This window comes from Acipenser ruthenus, chromosome 1 (genome assembly GCF_902713425.1).
Source record: "Acipenser ruthenus chromosome 1, fAciRut3.2 maternal haplotype, whole genome shotgun sequence".
NCBI lineage: Eukaryota > Metazoa > Chordata > Actinopteri > Acipenseriformes > Acipenseridae > Acipenser > Acipenser ruthenus.
In genome coordinates, this window is record NC_081189.1 from 32,812,588 (window position 1) to 32,836,285 (window position 23,698).

Here is a 23,698-nt window from a genome sequence, read left to right on the forward strand (position 1 = left end):
AAAGAATATGAGTCCACACTTAATGATGCCTAACAAAGTGATAGCCAGTTTCTATATTTAAAAACAAATTATATATTTAAACATTGAAATGTAAAGTGTAAATAAAAGGAAAGAGTGCTGAAAGTATGTACCATGATAATATTGGATTTGAATACAACAATATTGGAAACTTTGCCAACAGTTTCTGTTATTTGCAGTGTAACAGTTATATAGTTGATTCAAACATCAATTCAAACTAATCTGCAAATCAGTACTGTACATATAGATTCACTCTCATAGTCTAAACATGCAAACCTGTTTTCTCATTAAGCAAGGTTGTTTTTGGAATATTCATAACAGTTTGAATGAAAGTATGCTTGATTTTAAATGTATCTTTCAAGAAAGCACATGAGAATGTACGGTAAGACCAACAAGGTAACCAAATCTGGGACCCACTGTCCTTAAGACCAAGTGCTTTTGAAGACTTCGACCACAGGTAAATTTATCCTCCTCTCTGTTCTCTTTACCAGCACTAATGATATGTTGACAGACATCACCTGCACACAGCTTTTAAGTCTAATGTGATTTAAGGGGGTTGTGGTTTTGGGTGATTTCCTTTCAGAAGAATGACTCTTTAGATCCATTGCCATCATCTCCTAAACAGATGTTGATAAAAAATTAAAAGCTCATTTCTTACTCATATTCATGTGGTGCGGTTTTCATCAAGTAGTGCAAAATATGGGGTTCTGTCACAGATGGGCTTGGTGGTGACATGGCAGACCATGAAATACAAGCACATACAGGGACTGTGGGGGTGAGTCGCTAATGCGCTTGTATTTATTTATTAAATAAAACGTTTAAGCAAAACACTTTTCATAAACAAAAAGGCACGGTGGCCAAAACAAACAGACACAAAACAAGTAGAATGCTGGTTGTGGCGGAGTGTCCCGCCCCTATATATATGTGCGCTATTTTGATTATTATTTATCATCTTATTGTTTGCGGTGCAGATGCAAAGCCGCCACTATTATTTGTTATTTTGTATTTTTGATTTATTAAAACCTCGTGAGGATGCGTGACTGATCAGCTACTGATTATTTAACTAGCTGACAGTCACGCATCCTTACTAAACTCATGCAGACTATGGCCGAGGGGTAATAGGATATTTAATTAATTAATAGCTAGTTAACCCTTCGGCCAGAATATAAAAGCCTGCAGCTGTCTGCGCTCAGTGTGAGGGTGTTTGAGAGTGGAGAACGAGTGAAGAGTTAGGAGGTAAAGGATTAAAATATAAACAACTGCTAAGAGTGCTGGTTTATACACCAGCACGATACTTATTTGTTTATTTTATTGACCAACGTGCCCTTTTGTTTATGTCTTTTGTTTTGTTTAAATCTTTTGTTTTTGTGTTATTATTTAATAAAGTACTGAGCGCCGTAGCGTTTCAGTTCTGCCCCGCTATTTCCTTGTTTTGGTTTTGTGTTCCTGGTCCGTGACGTCACCACACCTGCAGCACTGTAAGTCACTCTGTCACATGGTTTATAGCCAGCACGAGTAGCAATTGTTTTTATTCTTTCTTTATCTCACGACTCATGTCTCTCGTTCTCCACTCTGAACACCAACCTCGCTCAGCCAAAGCTGCAGGCTTTTATACATGTGACCGTCTCCAGATAAGCAATAAATTATTCCATCTGGAGACGGTCACATTCTACACGAGTTTAGCATGGATGGGAAATTTTAACCCCATGCAATAAAACAAAGTGTTTTAAAACACCAAACCATACATTTAAATAATGCAACAAATACAAATACAAAATAATTATATATATATATATATATATATATATATATATATATATATACACACAGGGGCGGGGTGTATCCCATCACTGGTTCCCTCTATACTGAGTTATTAACTTTTCTACCACAGCTAGATCACACCAAATATTTATTGTTGGGGAATAAAAAAAAAAAAGGATCAAAAAATGTTTTTATATCTGTTTTATAGAGTGGTCTGAGGTCTTTAGAGGGAAGGGTCTTTTTGTGAGTACATGCAGTACTCAAAAAGCATTTGACCTAAAATGCCTACCCTCTACATCCTGACAATAATTGCTTCACATTCCTTATTTTACTGGCAAAACAGTTTGAAATACCAAATGTGTATTTGAAGGTATACCACAGCAACCTTTCTTTGTCTTTTATTTTTGTGTGGGTTTTAAGCACATATTAGAACTTCTGGGTTGTGTCATCTGTCAGGCTCGGCTTCATTGTCCTTGGGGTGTACACTCTCCAGCATTCTGCTGTGTGAGTAGCATACGCAACAAAATTCCAGAAAACCTTATATTCATATCACCCTGAAACCCTGCAAATCCGACACTATAGCACAAATTTGTAATTTCCCCATAATGATCCCTCAAGCAGCAACTTTTAATTAAATTGATCCTTGTGTGGCTACAGCATGACTGTTCTAGCAAATACACAGTATATATCTACATGGATAGACAGATGAAAGCTGTAGGATTTAACCTCTGTACAATACTGTTATTTTATAATGTCCTAGTGCTATGTATTTTGACTAAACTAATTTAGTTAAGACACAGACACCCACTTGGAAGAACCCAAACGAACACAGTTGTCCATCATATACTGTATACAAATAGATGCAGCAACTGTAAAAGCTGTCAACATAATCTGTTATCAACAGACGTTTCTTCCACAAATCATAAAACTGATAGTTGCTCTCTCTAATTACTACAATGTAAAAATCACTTATGCAAATTGTCACCTTATGTATACGTTTAAATAAAGCAATCAATCTAAAAGTTGTTGTGTGAAGCCCCTTACTTTACACAGGAACTAACTGTAGAAAACAACAATGCTATACAGCAAGCTGTCACACTTTCAACACATTGGATGCTCTTGAATATAGTACCTCTAAGTGCAACTATCTACCATTTATAACATAAAATGTCACCTTTATGAATAGTTTAGTATCGTAACCAGCTACTGAACAGAAATGTTACAATCTGAATACCAGCTGAAAATCTTCAAAACCAGCTCTGTCCTGTGTTAGCATTACTGGAATTCTAAACACTGCTTTAATAGATACCGTGATGTCTACGGCTGTCAGCTGACACATCTATAAGGTCCCTCCAGTAATGTATTTTATTTTGATGTGATTTAAATCGGCATGGTGCATTGAAAGGTTAAGATATAGATGGAACCCACAGACATCTTCTGATGTCTGAAAGGCATTCACTTTCCACCACAGCAGGGCTTCATGTAATTGCCTCAGGTTTGTTTTGCATTATGATATTGCATTATGATATTTCCTTCTGTGGCCAATAACAACAACAAAAAAAGTACTGATATATATTTTTAAAGAAAAAAAAACTAAACAGCACTGGATAGCTACAAATAAAATGATGTTTTAGTACATAACTTAAGTGAGTTGGGTGTTTTTTTTTTGGGGGGGGGGTTGTGTTATGCAATGTTTTTGTTTTTTTTGTGGAATACACAAAACCTTCTTCTCCTGAAAATCGTTGTCGGATGGCAGACAGTTCAAACTTAAACTAATTTACTCCCAGGATGACATCTGTGCTTTTAGAGAGTCTAGGAAAAGCGATGCAGTGAGAGTAGAAACTGACTGCGGTTAGTAGGACCTAGTGCATAAGTCTGTAGTTTAAGTCTATTACTGCCAAGCCAAACAATCCTGTCGCATTTGTACAGAAGTTGAATCTGGACTGGTAAGGATAATGTACCAAGTTTGTGCCTCAGTCTCCCCATGTCTGTGTTATGAGCGCCTGCATCCTCTGAGCAACATCAATGTCAATAAGTCCTGAATGTTATTTATACAATCAATAATAACTTCTTATACTTTAATATACATATACATACAATGTTAAGTTAAAGTGTTATGTATATGTATGTTAAAGTATAAGACATGATGGGAAAGAAAGAAAACAAAGTCTTTAACTAAGACTTTAAACATCAACCTCTAGTTTCAGAGACCCTGATTAGCACTGACCATGGACTACCTAATATGAGTTTAGGTAAACTTCCAAATGTTTGTAGTTTTTATTAGTTTGCATTAGCTTAACAAAAGTGTACTGTAAGCAATGTTTTATTCAGAATTAGATTTAAAGGGAAATTTAATAATAGCTACAAAGCACCAACTCCCTTAAGAAATATGGTGCCCATAAATAAATAGATAAAGTACATACAACCATATATACAGTACATACATTCATTAAAGAGAATAGTGAGCACCAAATACTTCCCAAATTATTTACTTTTCAAGCTTTCACTAGGCAACATTTTACTTAATAGAAACGTTTTCCATACATTCATTACCTTTATTTGTGTGCTAACAAAACCTGAAAAATAACTCCTAATCAGTGCTTTTTCTGAGTTTTTAATTAATTCAGATTCTCATTTTAGCTGTTGAAAAAAACTAAAAACCTACCAGTATAAATTAGTGGCAGTTACCGGAGCTGTGTTTTGAATGCAGTTTATTCATATTGTCGCTTTACAGTGCTGGCAGGATGCAGCCTGCTTGTTTCTCTCCCGGTCGACTGTATAGTTATTAAAAGCACACTCCACCACCACAGGTACTTTTAGTGTACTCTCCATGCTGTTGTTGTTTTGTTTTTTTCCTCAGGTTTTTGACAAAACTCAAAAATCACTTTTTTCCTCAGGATTTTCTGTGATCAGTGATCAGAAATCTGTCCTTGCTTCCCGCCTACACATTTTGATTCCCGGGCTCCCTGCTGCTTGTGACGCTATGATCACAGAACGGTGCTATAGGCTAGAAAGGTGTTTTCTATTTCCTTAGCAATGGTCTTAACAACCACGGCAGGTACCTGTTTATGTGCAAAATGACAAGATGACTGTATGTGTTAGAGAGGGGCTGCATTTATTGAAAATGAAATAAGTTTGTTATTGATTTTATCATAAAGACAATGACTCGCGCAAGATGAAGACTTTTTTGCGTGTGAGCAGGGAGTCGAGTCAAGTCGTGTCATTTGATGGCAATGACTCGAATAGAATCGAGACACGAAAAATTGCGACTTGATTCCGAGTCGAGTCGAGTCATTGACTCAAGTCATTACAACTCTGGTCATAATAATGCACCTAGAAGAGCCTTTTTCGTTGTAATTTTACCACAGAATCTCTAGCCTTAAAAATCCATTATTGGTAAGCATATTTCACACATTGTAACTGTAGTCTTCCCCTATTTTTAATTTAGCCTCACTGCAATCTATTTAGCATGAGAGACTTTCTTCTGTCTGAGATTATTTCATAATTAATTGTGATGAATTATCAATAGTTTATTTTTTCACTTTGGAATAATTAAATATGGATATTTAACAAAGGATATATACAAAGTTAATTTTGCTCACTATAAAAAGTGGCCTTTAGCATGCACACTTAATAATTAAGTAAGCCTTAGGGTCTAGTGTTTTGCTTTCTTGCATACACTGTGACCCATTCTCTGCGCAAAAAATTAAAACTCTTAATTTTCAGCATGAACCAACTCCAATTCAAATCAGGAACCCTCCCTGCCCGATTCTCCTCAACAATCTCTTGTTCATTTCTCCGATGGAAACTCAGTACCGTCTACTTCTAATGCAGACTTCTCCCAGCAACCAGACCTGCTGTCCCGGCATTACGGAGATCAAAACACCCCCGCCAGCAGACTCAACCTCTGAAGCAGCTATAAGGATTGGCCATTCGCCTAACTTTTAAAAACCCTGCACAACAACAATCGACATCCCGGCTGGAAGTGATAGTATGGCGTTGTTCAATATTTATTGTAACTTTATATCTGCTACACCATGCTGCCTGCTTCTCAAGCACGCTTCCACAAATTCACTCGCCCAGAGCTCACTCACTCTCTCCTCCCAGCGCAGCAACCAGGACATGCAGACGAAACAGATTCCACCCTTCAGCTTCATAAACAACATTTTCGAAGACATGAAGTCCCTCATTCACCCCATTGCCGTCTCAATTGCTTCAATAAATACATGGATCAACGATATAGACAAACAGGTCACTTCTAACGTTGCAGCAATCTCTATTATTTCATTCGCCACTCCAGTCATGGCCGCCATCTCGGTTCAGCACTTCCGGTCCCTACAGCTGACGTTCCCACCTGCAACCTAGCATCAGCCGTTCTCAATGGTCCATAGCATGCACCTGTATTTAGAAATCAAGTCTAGCGACCACGTATGGCTTCTACTTTCGATACTTTTGCAACATTAAGGGCTAGATCCTCAAAGCTATTTTTCCAGCTGAAAGGGAACATTTTCAAGTATAGTTCTAATTTAAGACTGCTTGCAAGTACTAAAAGAAATGGCTGTGTTGTTGTTTCTGTTAAGTTCATTTTTGGAAACAGGCTTCACACTACTATTCGTACTGGGCTGCCCCATCCTATACACTTCCAGTTTTCATTGCTGCTGAACTAAAGATATTTTCATAATGTATCATCACACATTCACAATAACTTACACTCAGCAACCTCGGATCCTTAATTTCTATCAGAAAAACGGGACCTGCTATCCTTACTGGGCCATTTCAATTCACATCATCCCCCCCAGGGTAGAACCTTCATTTCACATCTCCTCCTTTTTCTACAGCATAAAGTCAGGAAGCTCGGAAAAGCATATCTGCGGAATCCACAAAGGACATCAAAATGTGTGCATTATTAATGCACAAAAGGAACAGGTTTTCACTATTCTACGAAGACTACATCTCAGCCCCCACGACTCGTCCCTTTTCACAGACGCCTCATTTCTAGGATTCAGGGGTTTCATGAATCACCAGATTCCGCAAGCTGATCCCAGAAGCAGCTACAGTCCCATTGCAGGCATTCCATCAACAAGGTTGTCTTGCACCACAGGCTGTAACTGCTATCAGTCTTCTGTGCTCAAAACTGGATACTTCCTATCAGTTTAATCAAGACTGGATCCTTGCTTTCATCACACATGCAAGAGACTCTATTCATCTGGCTGTAGGCACAATCAAATCATACATTAGTGGGATCCAGTATCACTATTGTTCATTGGCAGTTTTTCCCCTATCCTGCTATCTATCTCAACAGTCCGTCTCACACTGCAAGGAATCATCAAGCATAGCCAGAGTACAATTTAACATCAGTAATTGCATCCGATCCTCATTCAGCCTCTGCCATTAAGCACCACACTCTCTCCAAACATTCGAAAGCAAATCATGGAACATATCTGTTTCCACCAACTGGAAACATAGTTTAAACATAGTTTTTAACATTCAGGTCTTTTTACCAAATAAATAATCAGCGGTAAAGATATCAATGTTACACTCAAGTCACGCGACATGAAGTTCCACACCGTCACCAAGATCAATATTTATTCTACATTATCGACCTCTGTTAGATACAGGGGTACTGTGTTCTATGAGTACTATAAAACATTCTCCGCTAAAGCCTCCACCATCTCAGCAGCAGATAACCATTTTGTCGACTTCGGCTCCATTTAAACCGCCTTAAGACCAATATCCACCGCATTCAGCAGATCTCTGCGCTCTACAGCTGGGCCACTGCACACTACTTCTTCTGTTCAGCAGATCCCACCCTCTACTCTTAATCGCTCCTCACTACAGCAGATTTTGTCTCCCTCTTCAGATCTGCTCACTGTTGCAGCAGGCAAAAGTTGCTTTAGTTTACCATTTAAATCTGCACCTCCCCTCCTTTCCTCTTTATACTCAGATCGTGGCAGCCATTTCCGCTTGATTTCCTCAGCAATCTAGTCATATGTCCGCAAAATCTTTCAAATACTACAAACATTAATACATGGTGAGAGACGTGGAATGAGACTGGAAATCTGTCTTGATTATGAGTTAAGGAGTTCCACTATTAGGAGAATGACTGGAGTTCTGAAACCCAATTCTCTGAATGTGAGTTCAGCTTTTCCATTCCAAGCAGACATGATAGTAGCAAACCGCTGATTGATCCCGTATTAACTAACACATAGGATGGTCTCACCACTCTTGTCTCCAGAACCAGCCTTTCTCCCCAGTCTTATACCTCCCCCATTCATTTCGGACCAGAGCAGCTACTTCTGCAACCAAAGCCAACATCAATCTCCATTTAATCAAAACACAGGGCACTGGTCCTCTGCTGCAATCAATTCATACAACTGTTCATCTCCTACCGACAAAGTAATAGCCTTCAAGACTAACTAGCATGCCTGGAGTGGGGGCTACCTGACCGCTGGGACCACCAGAGGTTTTCCCCTTCTAGGAAGGGTTTTTTTCCTCTCCACTGAGCAGCAGGTAATCACATAACCATACCACACTAACACTATTTTATCCTCTTCAGTTTGTCTCGTATGTCCCTTCCTTTCCTGTCATGCACCTATTCTACTTCACCACGCGAGGTGCTATCCTTCCTTCGCTCGGGATGTGGCCCACTTTACACTCTCAGCGCCCAACTCCCAGACTAACCCATCTCTCTCTGTTGCAGGTTCCCTGCGGGATGCTTTCCTGCTCCCGGCTTCGGCGGCCTGTGCCTCACCTCATGCGAGGGCAGCACCAGACCAGTCAGGGAACCCTTTACTATCACTCCTTTCAGTCCTAAGCTGTTGGACTATTCCTGTCACCCCAAGAGGCACCTCTGCTGAGCAGAGCCCTTTTATATGTTTTCAGATCCTCAGAAACGTGACCTTTGTCCAAGCTCTGTCCTCGCACAAAGGAGAGCTCATCGGTTGGGATCTCTTTTCTATCCTAATTTCAAGCCAGGGTCTCTCTAAGCCCGCACCTAATTCCGAGCTTTGGGCTCGTCACTCTATCCTTGGCCGAGCATCCTCCACTCCATACTGTCTTACTACAGCTCATTTCTGCTTCCTCTGCTCTATCCTTACAGCCCCAGCGGACACCCCGTGAAGTTCTCAATAATTACTATTCAATGTGTGAAGCAGATTTCCCAACGGTCATTGTCTCAGTAAAGAAACCTGTTCATAGCTCCTTCGGGAAACAGAATAAGCATCCCTGTGAAATAGAATAGCATATTCATGTGGCTCATTAGCTATATTCACATACATTTCCACCAAAGATCCAAAACTATGCACATACTCATCAGGTTCTTAATTGTATGTGCATTAATGCATTATTTATGTATAATGCAAATCAGTTAATCTATGACATGTACAACTATATGCTTTCCTAAAAATATACATTGGGAAGAAAATCTGCTCGCTGAAAATCGAACTTGCCTATGCATGCTCCTTCCTATGAAATTGCTAACAATCCGTAGCATCAGTACCGGTATTTAAAATCTGAATAAATACTATTCATTTAAGATATTACAAACATTATGAGAAGCCTCAAAACACTAAAACAAGCATCAGGGCTGGTGATGTCAGTGGGAGACCTTAGATTAACACACAATACCCAAGAGGCATCATTTCTCCTTTTTATCCAAGAAACAGCTGGGATGTTATTAGATCTTCCCTAAACCCACTTACAAGGAGGTGAAGTGCCGAAGGCCATACTCACTCCCTATGGCTGGGACGCAGTCATTCCTTTAGGTCATAGTGACACACATGCTGTACGTACATTTACATTGATTACATGGGAGAAAACTGAATATCGTTGAAGTGAGATTTGCACTACGTGGATATCACAAATCAGATTTTTCTAGATGTGTCTGGTAGATCAGGATCTCAGTTATGCAGTTTTTCCCATTGAACTAATGTAAAAGCCATGTTGCCTAGCTAAGCTTCAAGTACAATGTTCTGGACATTGTATCACCCTGATTCTTTTCTATGAAGGTCGACTATCAATTGACATTGAAGAGCAGATAGGTACATTAACATAATGTATAAAATATTTTGATTCAGAGCTCAAGGGACTAGTGCTAGTTCACAGGGAAAGTGAAGCTAGTTCCTGTACTGTATGTTACACGTACATTCTGATAAATTACTTCTGATTTAAAAAGTAGTAACATTTGCAATAGGGAATGTACATACAAATAGATCTGAAAACACCCACAGTGCCCGTATAGCAAATTAATGTACTAAAATCTATTTATTATTGTAAGATTACATTTGAAAATACAATTGAAGAACAAGGAATTACAAATTACTAACCATACCCCCCCTGTAAGGCTTTGTGCAATGTAAAGGAGGTAGCCTCAGGCAATGTCATTATCTTGGTGCTCACAACGAAATAAAAAAGCAACATGTGATTAAATTAATTTTATGTTTTATATATCTGATCCACACAGTGTATATAAGCGTTATGGCAAAAATCATAATTTAAACTAATATGAAACATGTTGTTTGAGTTAAAATGTGTATGCAAAGAAAATGATTGCTGGAAGCTTGCCAGAGTCAAAGTGAAGTTTAATTGCTAAACTAACTGCAAAACATTATCAATTGTCTTTAGTGTTGTTATAAATAATATTACAGTTTAAATGTTTGTGACAGTAGTGCTATTTATCTGGATTATTTTATTTGTATTGGTACTGTTAGTAGTAATATTTGATTGTACATAATAATAGACCATTAGCATTGTTAAACTACTAACATTATTTATCCAGGAAGCAATCCCAAGATACATAATCTGGTTTAAAACTGGCAGTATAATTATAATGCAAATGGATAAAAGGTTAATGGTTTGTTTTCAAAGTAAAACAATAAATCAATGGGGCCTAAAGGTTTCTAAGTTTGGGTAAAAGGGGTGGAGGTTGCAAACGCTAACCAGGTGCACAGATTTATTATTTACACTCAGAGTGGTGGTGCTTGTTCAGCAGGGCCGTGGTGTATGCCAAAAATGGTAAATACCCACAGGCAGTTACACAATACAGATTGCACAAATACAAGATATAGAACAAAAATGAAAAACAAAACACTGCTAAAAGTTGGCTGTATCGAGTGCTATTGACCTTACAAAGTGAGGTCAGCAGTCCCATTTTAAAGCCAGGTGCTTTGCTGAGGCACACCCACCAGCCTGTTAGGGATATGCAGCCGGCCAACCCTGGCTGACATGCTCTAAATAATCACAAGGCTGGAATGTAAACCTCACACAGAGCATCTGCCTCTTCCTGCAGGTACACATGTGTCTGAAAAGCCAATGATGGGACGCAGCTCCTACAGTATTTTTAAATACAAAACTAATTGTGCCACACATGCCACTGATCAAAATCAATCTTATAAATTAAGAAAGACTTGCATTTTGGATTTTGGCCCATTTTTGCAAACAACTTTACTGACACAAATGTAAACTCTGACCTGAATATTAGATTTAAAGATATTAGGTGCTAGACTTCTATATGGTATATTCCTATGAGCCTGATGAAAAATTTCCTGTTTAAAAAAAAAAACAAAAAAAAACAGTAATATCGATTTTAAAGTCATGTTATGGTTATGACTAAGCAGTCTGAGGTGGGGTTTTCCTGAGCCGTCCACTAGATTGTGATCCACGGCACTGAGGTATATTATAAAATGTCCATTCTCAACTCCACTACCCCGAAATGTTAAATAAAATGCACGATTCTCAGCTTTAAATCTGTGCAATATCTAAAATGTAATTTGAAATTCCAACTCCCAGCCATTGAACCCTGGAGGAGAGGCCCAGTCTGGCTATCTGATGAGGTTAACTATTCCCAGCCGAGTTTCCTCCCTCCCTAATCCAATGAAGTGGGTAAAAGCCAGGGCAGCACTCCCTGGAGGCAGCCAGTTTCTCCTGGTAGTGCTTCTATTAACTGAGCCAATGGGGACCCCCACATTATAGTTAATTTGATTTTGGACTAAATGTATGTATTGCCATTAAAGGTTATGCCAAATACCAGTAAAAGTTCTTTTAAACTGCTAAATGATTGATTGGATATCTGAAACCACGAATGTATCAATACTTATGAGTCCTAAATTTGCATGGTAACTTTGCAGTTTAACATGCTTTCCACTTGCTTATGTTGTCTCACACACAGCCATTACAGATTCTGTTGTGTCCGCTGTCAGTGAGATGGGATGTGGTTAAAAGCTCTAAAACTACGTATGCAGAAACCACTACAGGTTTAACATTTCTATCTTAGTAATGCGTATAACAAAAATAAGCTTTCCTATAGAATGTTGTGAAACAGCAAACAGCTTTCAGAAGCAATCTTCACAGGCTGCACTGCACATGTAAGCTGTAATTGGGGCTTGATTTATAGTTTGTCAAAAGTGGTCCTTATGGGTTACTCATTAAGGGGGAAAAGTTGAAAGTTAAGGCTAGAAAATGTTTTCTCATTTGAAACTGTTGGGGAGGTCTGGGTGTTAGACAGTTTTCTCCGGACCCACCACATTGGCCACTTCAGTGGTAAAGCCAGAGGGATCATGGGTTTATCTTGTGTGTTTCTCTTCGTGTGGTCTTACAGCTGTCTTGGGCTAGACCAGCCCTCAGGGCTTTTGCCAGGGACACATTTTAACATTATAGAACCTAATTCATGATGCATTACCAGTCCAGTAATTGTATAACACTGCAATGTATCTACTGTCTAAATGCATTGTGGACATGCACAACAATTAAGTTTAATAGTTATCTCTGTAATGCTGATAGTCACTTTTGTTTTACACAGTACTGAGGACTGCACTTGTAACAATGATTTTGTTTTATTCTCTCACCATTGTCTTCTGTTTAATTATTTTTGGTACAAGGGGTCACAGGGGGCAACAATATACTAGATGCAGTGTCTTTGCTGAATCCCTATCGAACCAGACCTTTATTATACATGTCTATGGTTGTCTATAGAAATATTGGAATTAAAAGCTTCTAGAAAGAGGGGCGTTTTGATTGTAAGATGGGGATCAAAATATAGTACTTGATGGATTGTAATTATCTACTTTGAAAGCTAACGTAAATATAAATCTAAACATGTATTTGACAAGATCTCAGTGGTAGATGGTTAGCGCAAAACCAAATAATTGTATCTGGAAGCTATACTGTACAGTTTCTCCATTAAACTTCCTATACATAACCTAGGAAAAAAGCCATCCACCTTTGTATTAAGAAACATGTTTACATTGACCAAAACAAGGCACAGCAGGTGATTTATAACAAGACCAATTATTGCACAAAACAGAGGAAAAAAACAACAGATGTTTGTTTGTGCTCTTGCATGGCCTACTTTCTGAGGGGCATTCCACAGATTCATTATAACAAGCTGTACAGAGGGCTGTTTGCCAGTAGCTTCTTTAACCCAACATCATGAGAACATTGCAAGAACAACTTTTGAAATCTCAAGTGTTTCTCAAAATATCTAATTTCTCCAGATGCTCTTGAAGCTCCATTTTTGCTAAGGTTTACATACAATCTACTCTAATGACCATTGCAAAAACAAATGCACACGTACAGTACCATGTAGACTTATAGATGATGTTTATCAAGCACACCTCAAAGTCAGTGGCTCCCACCTTTTCTAAGGTTTTCTCCACATATCACTACCAGCATGGAACCAAACCGTTCATAATTATAAATTATGAAAATATATTCCATTAAAAGGCAACACACTTTGTTCTTGAGAACACATGCATTGTAATTGCAAATGTCAGCATGTGGTTACTTTGTAGCAGTGATGACGTGCATCTCATAATTTTCAGCACTAGCCAGATTCATTGAAACTAGAATGTTAGGAGGTAGGGAGATTGTTGTGTTGCATGCAGTGTAGCAGTTGTAATGCTTTGTGTGTTTGGGTAGATGCAGAACACATTTCAGGGAATTTTTCAGGGAACAAGGGCACTTCTGCTACAGTATAACCAAACAGGGCTATTTTTGACAGATTTGACCAATTATTGCTAATGTATGTGATTCACTGCATGAGTAAATAGACAATAAAGTAAGATTGTTGCCGATTTAGTGGTATTATTTTATGTGCCTGTGGTAACATTTGTGTGTGGTATTTCATATGGTGCTTTCAAGAATGTTGCACAGACATTTGCAGCATCAGTAAAAACAATTTTTAGAATTATTATTATTATTATTATTATTATTATTATTATTATTATTATTATTATTATTATTATTGTTTTTGTACTGCATTTACTTAGCTAAAATTACCAATAAGATATATCGAGGCCAAACGATGAATGTTTTTCAGTACAGAAATATGCAGAATGTCAATTGAGGAGAGGGACCACAGCATAGACGTATAGTGCCAAATAATTCACAATAAAATCAAATTAAAAAAGTTTGTGGTATTTAATTTGCCTTGAATTGCCCTGAAACTATTGTGCATCTGTCATCTTAAACTGTGTGTGTGTGTGTGTGGGGGGGGGGGGGTTATGGGGATTTGTAAACAACTATACCTTATTTCCTATCCTTTTTTTCTTAAACAAGTACTGGAATAGGTGAAAGCACGTCAAATGATTATTCATGACAGCTTTGACTGTTACTAAACAGTCTACAGGCCAGCGAACAGCCCTCACTTTGCTAACAAATAAAGCCCTTGACAGTGGACTAAACCTCAGTCAATATTTTTATCCAGTTTAGTTTACCCACATTGTTTGATACAGAGCAATTTTACCACCCTTATGTAATTCATTTTATCTTGGTTGGATATGGGTGAAATTGTTTTAAATAATGTGTATCATATTCATATAACTGCTCAACTGGAAGTGGTGCCATATAATACTGTAACTCCACACAGGCTATGGTCTACCAAAAATCTGTACTGGTTTATGGTGCTGAGGGGTCAGTCATTTGTTGCCCATTAACTCAAATCAGACCTTTTGTTTATCATATATTCAGGTATTCCAGAATATATAATTGCCCCTCTTGAAAAACTGGAAAAAAGATTTTAATAAGCAAGACTTCCCACAAGTGCAGTAATAATACAAATGCTATCCTGGCTGCCAAGGTTGGTATCTCATTGAATGTATATTGATATTGGCTGTCACTTATTTTTGTAAGAGGGTGCTTGTGACAGGGAGGACCCTGTCGCTGGTTCAGCTGTGCTGCTGCTTTGGTAAACAGGAAGGCTTGCCCAGAGCTGAGCTGATTGGTGGTCCTGATTTGGGGGTGTGCCCGGCAAGCTTATGACTGTTTAAGAAGGCAGCAGCACTTAAATGTGCACTTTTGTCCAGTTTACTGCACTTTCTACAAAGAACTACTAAAAACAATGGAACTATTTACAGTAACCATTAACAACAACAAAGTGGAATGAACGACAATGCAATTTTTTTTTGTCAAACGATTACAATGCAATGCAGAGAAAGCAGCACCAATATCAAACAGAAGATGCAATCAAGACTTTTTCTATTATACACCACTAAAGCAACTACAGTATTAGAACATCGTAAGAAATGATTATTTTAACTTATTATTTACAATAGTCTTACCTCACAATCAGACAGCAAGTGAAACGTAGCAATCAAAACATAGCAATCAAAATGTAGCGATCAAAATAATAATAAAAAAATTGCAATGAATTTACTGAGGCAAGCGTAGGCAAAGCAGAGAAATGCTGCCTTTTTTAATTAATATAAATAATTGTGATTGTGGAGTGGAAAAAAACAGCACTGTGAGCTACACTATGCTATAGAAATACCACATGGAGTGACTGCAAGCTCTAAACACAGGCAGTCACAGAGCCGCCATAACTGTATTAAACAAACAAACAAAAATGCTTTTTAAAATTGAATAAACACTTTTCTAAAATCCCAACCCTCAGTTTTTCCTCTTTAACACAGCCTGCAGTGCAGCTCCTAACTGGAGCCTTTTGCTGCAACTGTGCACAATACACAGAGACAATCGTCTTGCTAAGCTGTTTACAAAAATATTAAATTATAACGTTTAAAAAAACTTTAAAATTCCTACCCCCTCCAAAAAAATGATTTTATTTAAATTAGAACACAAGTCCTTTATCTTGACACTGAAACAAATTTAAGCACAATTCCACTTTACTTTTCCCTATACAGCCCTCTTGAATCGAATGAACTGAAGCACTGACTCTGTACCCTTCTTCCCCACACTGATTGGCTGCCAGTATCACAGGTTGCAGAGGGAGGCGTGGTTGAAATGTGAGACCAATTCTCATTCATTTCAAACACTTCGTTTGCAACGAATACTGCCTAATATCTGTAAAAATGAAAGACACTATTCGGCCATTACTAATATTCGGGAAAAGACCATTATTCGAGCATATCCTAATACGAATTCATATTCGGGAACACCCCTACAAGGTATACAAAAGATCCTCCTGAACTTGGTGCAGCTGACTGAAGGACATTCAAGTTGGAATATTCCATCATAAAAAATTAGGGTTAAAGCATTGGACTAAATATGCATGAAATGACTTTGGGTCAAAATTGATGAAGCAAGGGGGAAGGGGGATGGAAGGTTAAAAGAGTAGTTTGGTAAAGGCTGTAGGAATTGTTCTCAGCTGCATTGCTGGTGTCTCTTTCAATTTTCAAAAGTAAACAGCTATTCAATGGCCTTACTATAAATTCAATCTTTATTCCACAGGCTTTGCCCTTACTTTTTTGAAATCATATATCATAGTTGCCAATAGTTGCAACCGTAAGGGATGACTAGATCTATTTTTAAGGACAGGCATCCTCTGTCAAATGCTTGCTTGTACTGCAGGGATAACTTAATCATTATCCATCCTTATAGCAAGATGTCCTTCTGTTACTGTGGCAACATGGTTAACAGTGTGCAGGTGCAGGTGATCAATAAACAGAGAGACAATTATAATCCAAGTGCAATGTTGTTTAATGGTTGTATTTTGCAATCCAAATACCTGATGACGAACAACAGTAAATAATAACAATGTCAATGAGAAGCAGTACAGCGGCGTGTATTGCTTATCTGTAATCCGTGGGTTGGCCCCGAAATAATAACAGTCCCGTTTTAATTCACCCACACGTAACACATACACAAACACAAACAGCAGTCCACAGTGCATGCTTTAGTGCTTGTGGTGAAAATACAGTACTTTAGTGTTGTCCAGGTTCATGCTGGCCTTTAGCAACAGCTCCTAGATCGTGTTTAGCCATCTAAATAATCACACAAGTATAATTCAGACACGACAATAAACAAACAAAACACTCACGATTTTCTCTTACACAGGGAGATTTACCACCAAGATCATTGTCTTTCTGTTACAGTTACATATATAGAAAATATATTGTAGTAATACAAACACTGATAGATTAACAAAGACTGGTACAAATATGTATGCATGGACATTTATTTAAGTTACCGGTGCCATCTAGCAAATTGAAACATAAAAGAACAATTTACAATACTTGGAAATTTTTCTGTACTTAATTTCAATGTTTTGATTTGGAAGAAACAATGTTAAAGTTAATACTTTTTACTGGACCAACATAGAAAATTAAGAGTGCATTTTACAAGATTTCAAGAGCACATAATGTAGGGCCTCTTCACCAGGTAAAGGTTAATCTGAGAAGAAATACAATTAAAAATAAATAAATAAATCTCTTTTCAAACTGGAACATAGTTGTTGAGCACAGTTTTGATGCAAAAGGTCAGCATTATATTCTATACTTATTTGCAAAAGGCTGTTCACTTAAGGTGGAATTTTGTGAGACAAACAGAGAAACTGATGTAATTTCCAAGCAAGAAGGATATTTTATGTTATCAACAAATTTCAGTAAAACAGGATGTCTTAAATAGAATTACAATAAAAAATAAAATAACCAGGACCTTTTATTATTATTGTTTTGGATCATTTTCTCTTTCACAAACTATAATACAGCGGTAAAGCAGCAGGAACCTTGGATGGAACCTAAATTAAAGTGAAATTGCTTTTAATATTGGCGGGAATACTCTTATTGAGAGTTGGCATGATTAGTACAGAAAAACTGCTGGTAATTAACTACCAACAGTTATTGCTGGAAATAATTCATTGCAACTTCTTTGATGGGCCAATAAAAAAACATTAAATACTTTAATCATGTATTATTTCAGTTTAATTACATAGCTTTTTGTTGATCTAACTTAGAACTTAACTGCCTCAAGATTGTCAAAAAGGTGACTATTAAAACCAAAACACTGTTGGACAAACAACAAATAATGTATTAAAAACTGCAATTACAACAAATACTGAAAAAAAGGACAACATAATCCTCAAAGAGGAATGTTTCTATGTTGAAACAAAAAAAATGCATTAGTATTTCAAGACATTTATTTAATTTTTTGTCTGACCAACCAGCAGTGGGTGGCAAATGATATGCTGGATTACATTTGGGTTGTTCAGTACATTTCTAATTTCAAGCATTCTCAAAATTAAAAAGGATGAGACAAGAAACATCTGTGAGTGAATTAGTCAAGATTAACAGGTGTTCCAGATCTTTAGCCACTGATGATGTAAAGACACCTAGAAAACCTGCTGGATAGGGGCTCTCCAGGACCAGGGTTGGAGACCCCTGGCCTAGAGAAAATGGAATAATGCAAACATTTCTTTTAGGACTAAATATGCCATTAGAGATACATGAAGTTGAATGCTGTGTAAGGTCAGACCAATAAACCCACAAATAAACACATGGCACAAATAAACCCACGTCAGAAACAACCATTACCCGGTACAGTCCTGTCATTTTGTCTCAAGATATTGAAAAAAACTCACATATAACATATTCTTTTTATAAAACAAATCCATATCCCTTCTCACAAGAAATTACTGGAATGTAGAAGACATACCTGGACCTTGTGTATTTTGAATGATTTCATTTTCAGTTTTCCAGTATTGGTAAATCAAAGTATTTTTAGTAATGATGTATGCAGCACTATGCATTTACATTTAAAACATTTGTAACATTTAATTTACTTTATAAGTAAACATTCAGTGTTTTTTTTATTATGAGTTGATCATTGCAAGGGTGCACGTCATCACAATGCTGTATAACAATATTAGTCTCATTAATAAACATTGCTATATTATGTAAGTGTGACTGGTAGTGCCTTGTCGTTGGTTTGTGAGTCCATATGTGCCTTTATGAAAGCAGCTGGGACACGCACAGAAGACGTGCTGCTAAGCAACCAATTGAGCAGATGGTCGAGAGGTGTTGATTGGCTGGGGGGGGGGGGGGGGGGGGGGGGGGAGGCACGCCCGGGGAGGCTGCACGGAGCTCAAAAGGCGTCTGCACTACAGCTCGAGATGACTGCACCGCCATGCTACACAGAGGGGCGCTTTGTTAACATCAAGGAGGAGAGTGTCCGCTCTGCAGGATTAACTACACGAAACCCTTCCACTGCAAGACGGTGCTCGTGAAGGCATTGCCCAGCCGAGGCCTCTTGAAAGGAAGAGGAAGAGGCCGGGGTCGCTGGAGGATGCTGGGACTTCCCTAGGTCAGTTTAGGGGATGTTGATCCCAAGAAAAGTATAGAGAGGTTTCGTAGTGTAGTAGGTTCCTGGAACGGGACCTTTCTTTTAGTGGCACTAGCGCTCGCCTTGAGTGGCAAACTTTTATTTGTAGCTTTGTTTTGTTTTGTTTATTAAATCCGGCGCTAGGATTACCATTGTTGGTACCCTAACGTCAGGCCTGTGTTGTTATTAAATCTTCACACCTGTGCGTCGTGTCAACACCTACTGCTCTGTGTCTGATTCAGTATTATTCAGTGCAGACCCACACATCTATGTAACATCAACCTGTTACAGTAAGATTTTATTTTTCAAATAACACGTTTTAATTAAATCTTGTGAATTTCAACAGGAATGAAAAGGTTTAATATATAAGGGCATTAAAAGGTTATAATATACAGTATATAAGGGAGTTCAGCTTTAAAATGTTTGTAAAGTAATTAAGCAACAATGGCCGAGAGCCCAAACATTACCATTAAATAAAACATAAATACAAAGTTCACAAATACTGAAAAATAGTTGATAAGCTCAACCAATACGGGCTTCTGTCCAATATTCTTATTGAAAATGACCCCCAAAGAGAAAATATTTCTTTAAAAAATAATATATATATATATATATATATATATATATATATATATATATATATATATATATATATATATATATATATAAATTGATCTGAAAATCTGTGCTTTAAGAACTCAATAACATTTTTCAATGTTACAGTGACTATTTCATTTTCAGTATAAAAAGTAATGAAGCAAAACTTGATTTTGAAGTTTTTAGGTCATAATGACTTAGCTCCTAAACTAAGCAGCAAGCTGTAAGATATTAATATGGTAATAAGGACTCTAATGTGTTATGAGCTTTCATCCTTTGTCATGTGCGAAAAGAAGATGATGTGCAAGTGCATTTTATACTTTAAATATTTGATTTTATAATACTCCCTAATTAATCTCACATTCAAAAACAGTACTCCTTTTTAATTTCACATTTTGCTCACATTCCCATTGTTGAACTGTGCCTGTCTGAAGGGCAAACCCATTTCAGTTGCGCAGTGTGAAATAGACCTGTCTTGACAGGAAAGTTTAAAAACCATTGGGATAACATATAATATCAGTGTATAACTCTTACCAAGCAATGGCAACACACAAGGGCTGGAACAAACAATGTACAGTCGCCTTGATTTGGATTTATACCGGTACAGATTTAGTACCAGTGTACTGTAACAGATTACCAGTACGTAATACTTCATACCATTGGTATGTAAAAATATAAAAAGTTACCAGTGTGATAACGTCCAGCACATGGTTTATTCAGGATACCCTTGAAATGAAATCAGCTGTCTAAAGGGTTCAGTCAGGTAGCAAATATTCAACACTTTTTTTTCTGAAAGCTTTAGAGGTGCAATCAGCAAACAATTTGCTAATCATATATCTGACAGGTAATGATTGACAATTAATGAATGCTTTGAGAAAGCATTATTATTAAAAGGCAAAAAAGACAATTAAAAATAAACTTAAATGTAAGTTAGTGAACTCAGCTTCACAGTGGAGATTGATAACACCGTGTAACAATTTTATTTATTTTTTTCTGGTTCCTGGGTAGTAAGTGTTATTTCCTAATTGCTTATGCCTCAAAAGTATAGAAAATGGCTATTATTCCCCACAAACTTTGCTTTTGTGACCAGGACAGTGATATTTTGAAATTTACAATGAGAAAACGGGTGAATTTCTGTCTTTTCATTCACATAAAGTCAGAAAAAAACAACATATGAATCCAAATTAACATGTATTTATACTAAAGTAATACAAAAATGACTACAAAAGATTTAGAAGTGAGTAGTTTTCAAGATTTATGATTATACTGTAAATCACTTTCACGAATCAGCCCCCAAATATAGTTTCCCATCATGTTCTCGTTATACTGTCCTTGGTAGCGGCATTCAAAGTCCAGTATATCCTGGTGGAAGCGCTCGCCTTGCTCCTCCGAGTACTCTCCCATGTTCTCCTTGAATTTATCAAGATGATCATCAAGGATATGGACTTTGAGGGACATCCTACAGCCCATTGTGCCGTAGTTCTTCACCAGAGTCTCAACCAGCTCCACATAGTTTTCGGCCTTGTGATTGCCCAGGAAGCCCTGAACCACTGCGACAAAGCTGTTCCAAGCCGCTTTCTCCTTATTAGTGAGCTTCTTGGGGAATTCATTGCACTCCAGGATCTTCTTTATCTGTGGTCCGACGAAGACACCGGCTTTGACCTTTGCCTCAGACAGCTTAGGGAAGAAGGCTTGAAGGTACTTGAAGGCTGCCGACTCCTTATCTAGAGCTCTGACAAATTGTTTCATAAGGCCCAATTTGATGTGCAGTGGTGGCATTAGCACCTTCCGGGGGTCCCAGCCGTACTTACCATACTTCAAGGCGTCCAGCAAGGTCTTGATGCTGTTGTAATCCTCTTTGAGGTGTACCGAGTGAGCCAGGGGAAGAGACGGGTACTTGTTACCATTATGGAGCAGCACGACTTTGAGGCTCCTGGATGAGCTGTCAATGAAAGACAGTATAACGAGAACATGATGGGAGACTACATTTGGGGGCTGATTCGTGAAAGTGATTTACAGTATAATCGTAAATCTCGAAAAACTACTCACTTCTAAATCTTTTGTAGTCATTTTTGTATTACTTTAGTATAAATACATGTTAATTTTGATTCACATGTTGTTTTTATCTGACTTTATGTGAACGAAAAGACACAAATTCGCCCGTTTTCTCATTGGAAATAGGTACATTTCAAAATATCACTCCTGGTCACAAAAGCAAAGTTTGTGGGGAATAATAGCCATTTTCTATACTTTTGAGGCATAAGCAATTAGGAAATAACACTTACTACCCAGGAACAAAAATTGTGTTACATAGTGTAATTGATTAATCTTTGCATATCTTTTTTTTTAATCAGAAACACAATTTGCTATCATTGTGCTCAGTAATTCCCTTTGTACAGTCTTTGCGACCTCCTGCCTGCTCATTTCCCATAACTGCAGGCTGATTCTCCATTGATGGTTGCAAACTAATAATTACTGTAGATTTACCACTACAGTAATGTCAACAGATGCTGCCAAATGTCTCACTAATTTTATAACCCTTCTGTGGTGACTGCTGAAATTGCTGTAGTCTCTCCTTTATAAACAATTAACGAAATGTTCATAAAATCCATCTCCACTATCATACTCTAACAAACCATGCTGTGAGGTTTTAAAAAACCCCAAAGTAAAAGGCTTGATGATCATGGTGGTCTTCTTCAAAGACTTTTAGACTTGAGGGGATTCCCACACTATCATATAATCCCGTACGTATATAGGGAGCATATGACAACCTTGCCATTTCAACCACAAAGTATTTATGACAACCTTGCCATTTCAACCACAAAGTATTTATGGTGACAATAATTACTGAGATCCTTTATTATGCATAAGGGCTGAATAATGTTACGTTAACATATTGAATTACATACCACTTTGTAGTTTTCCATATACTTAACGCAAAACTGACAAAAATTGAAAGATTTGACATTTCAAAATTTAACATGAAATACTGTACTACTATTATGGAAAGCATCTCATAAAATTATATTGTTTTCACAAACACCACCCATTTACTCCAGGGGCCTGATTTTGATAACATGGGGGGAAACACAAGCGCAACGCACACAGTCAGGTGTCCTAAGAGGGTGACCTGGATCAGTTTTAGCGCCTGGCACAAGGGTAATCCAATGCAATGTCTTTGCGCTATGCCAATCACTTCCGAGCGGGAGGTGAAATCTGATGCCCAAACATGAGTCAGTAACATTCCCTTTAAGAAGTTGTTTGCTCAGCAATGCTGAATTGAGATAAAGAATAAGAAGTGCTAGCTTAATGTTATCTGTATCCACCATGGAAGAGACACCATCGCAGCATGAAGTGGCATTTGGCAGCACATGAGCAAATCACAGACAATGAAAGGAATGCTTCACACCACAGGACTAGATATTATATTGAGGTTGAGGCAAGGAGAACAATATGATATAGCACAAAACATCATGCATCCAGGGCAAATAAGGTGAAGGTGAAAGAGGCAAGAGAACAGACAGCTGCATCTGTGAATGTTTCTTTCTCCAGCATCCGAAAAACTGCACAACAGTGCCGAATATGTCTGGCAGAGAAGAAAACACAAATTATCATCTGTTCACTGCACAAGCCAGCCACTGACGTCTGCGGAGGAGATCGCCTCATCCACCCTTCAATAGGAGAGTATAATGGGTTGTGGAGGACAAGTGGGTCTTCCATCTGCAGGTAATTAATTTTCCCTCAAAAATTGTATATATTTAAATATATATATATA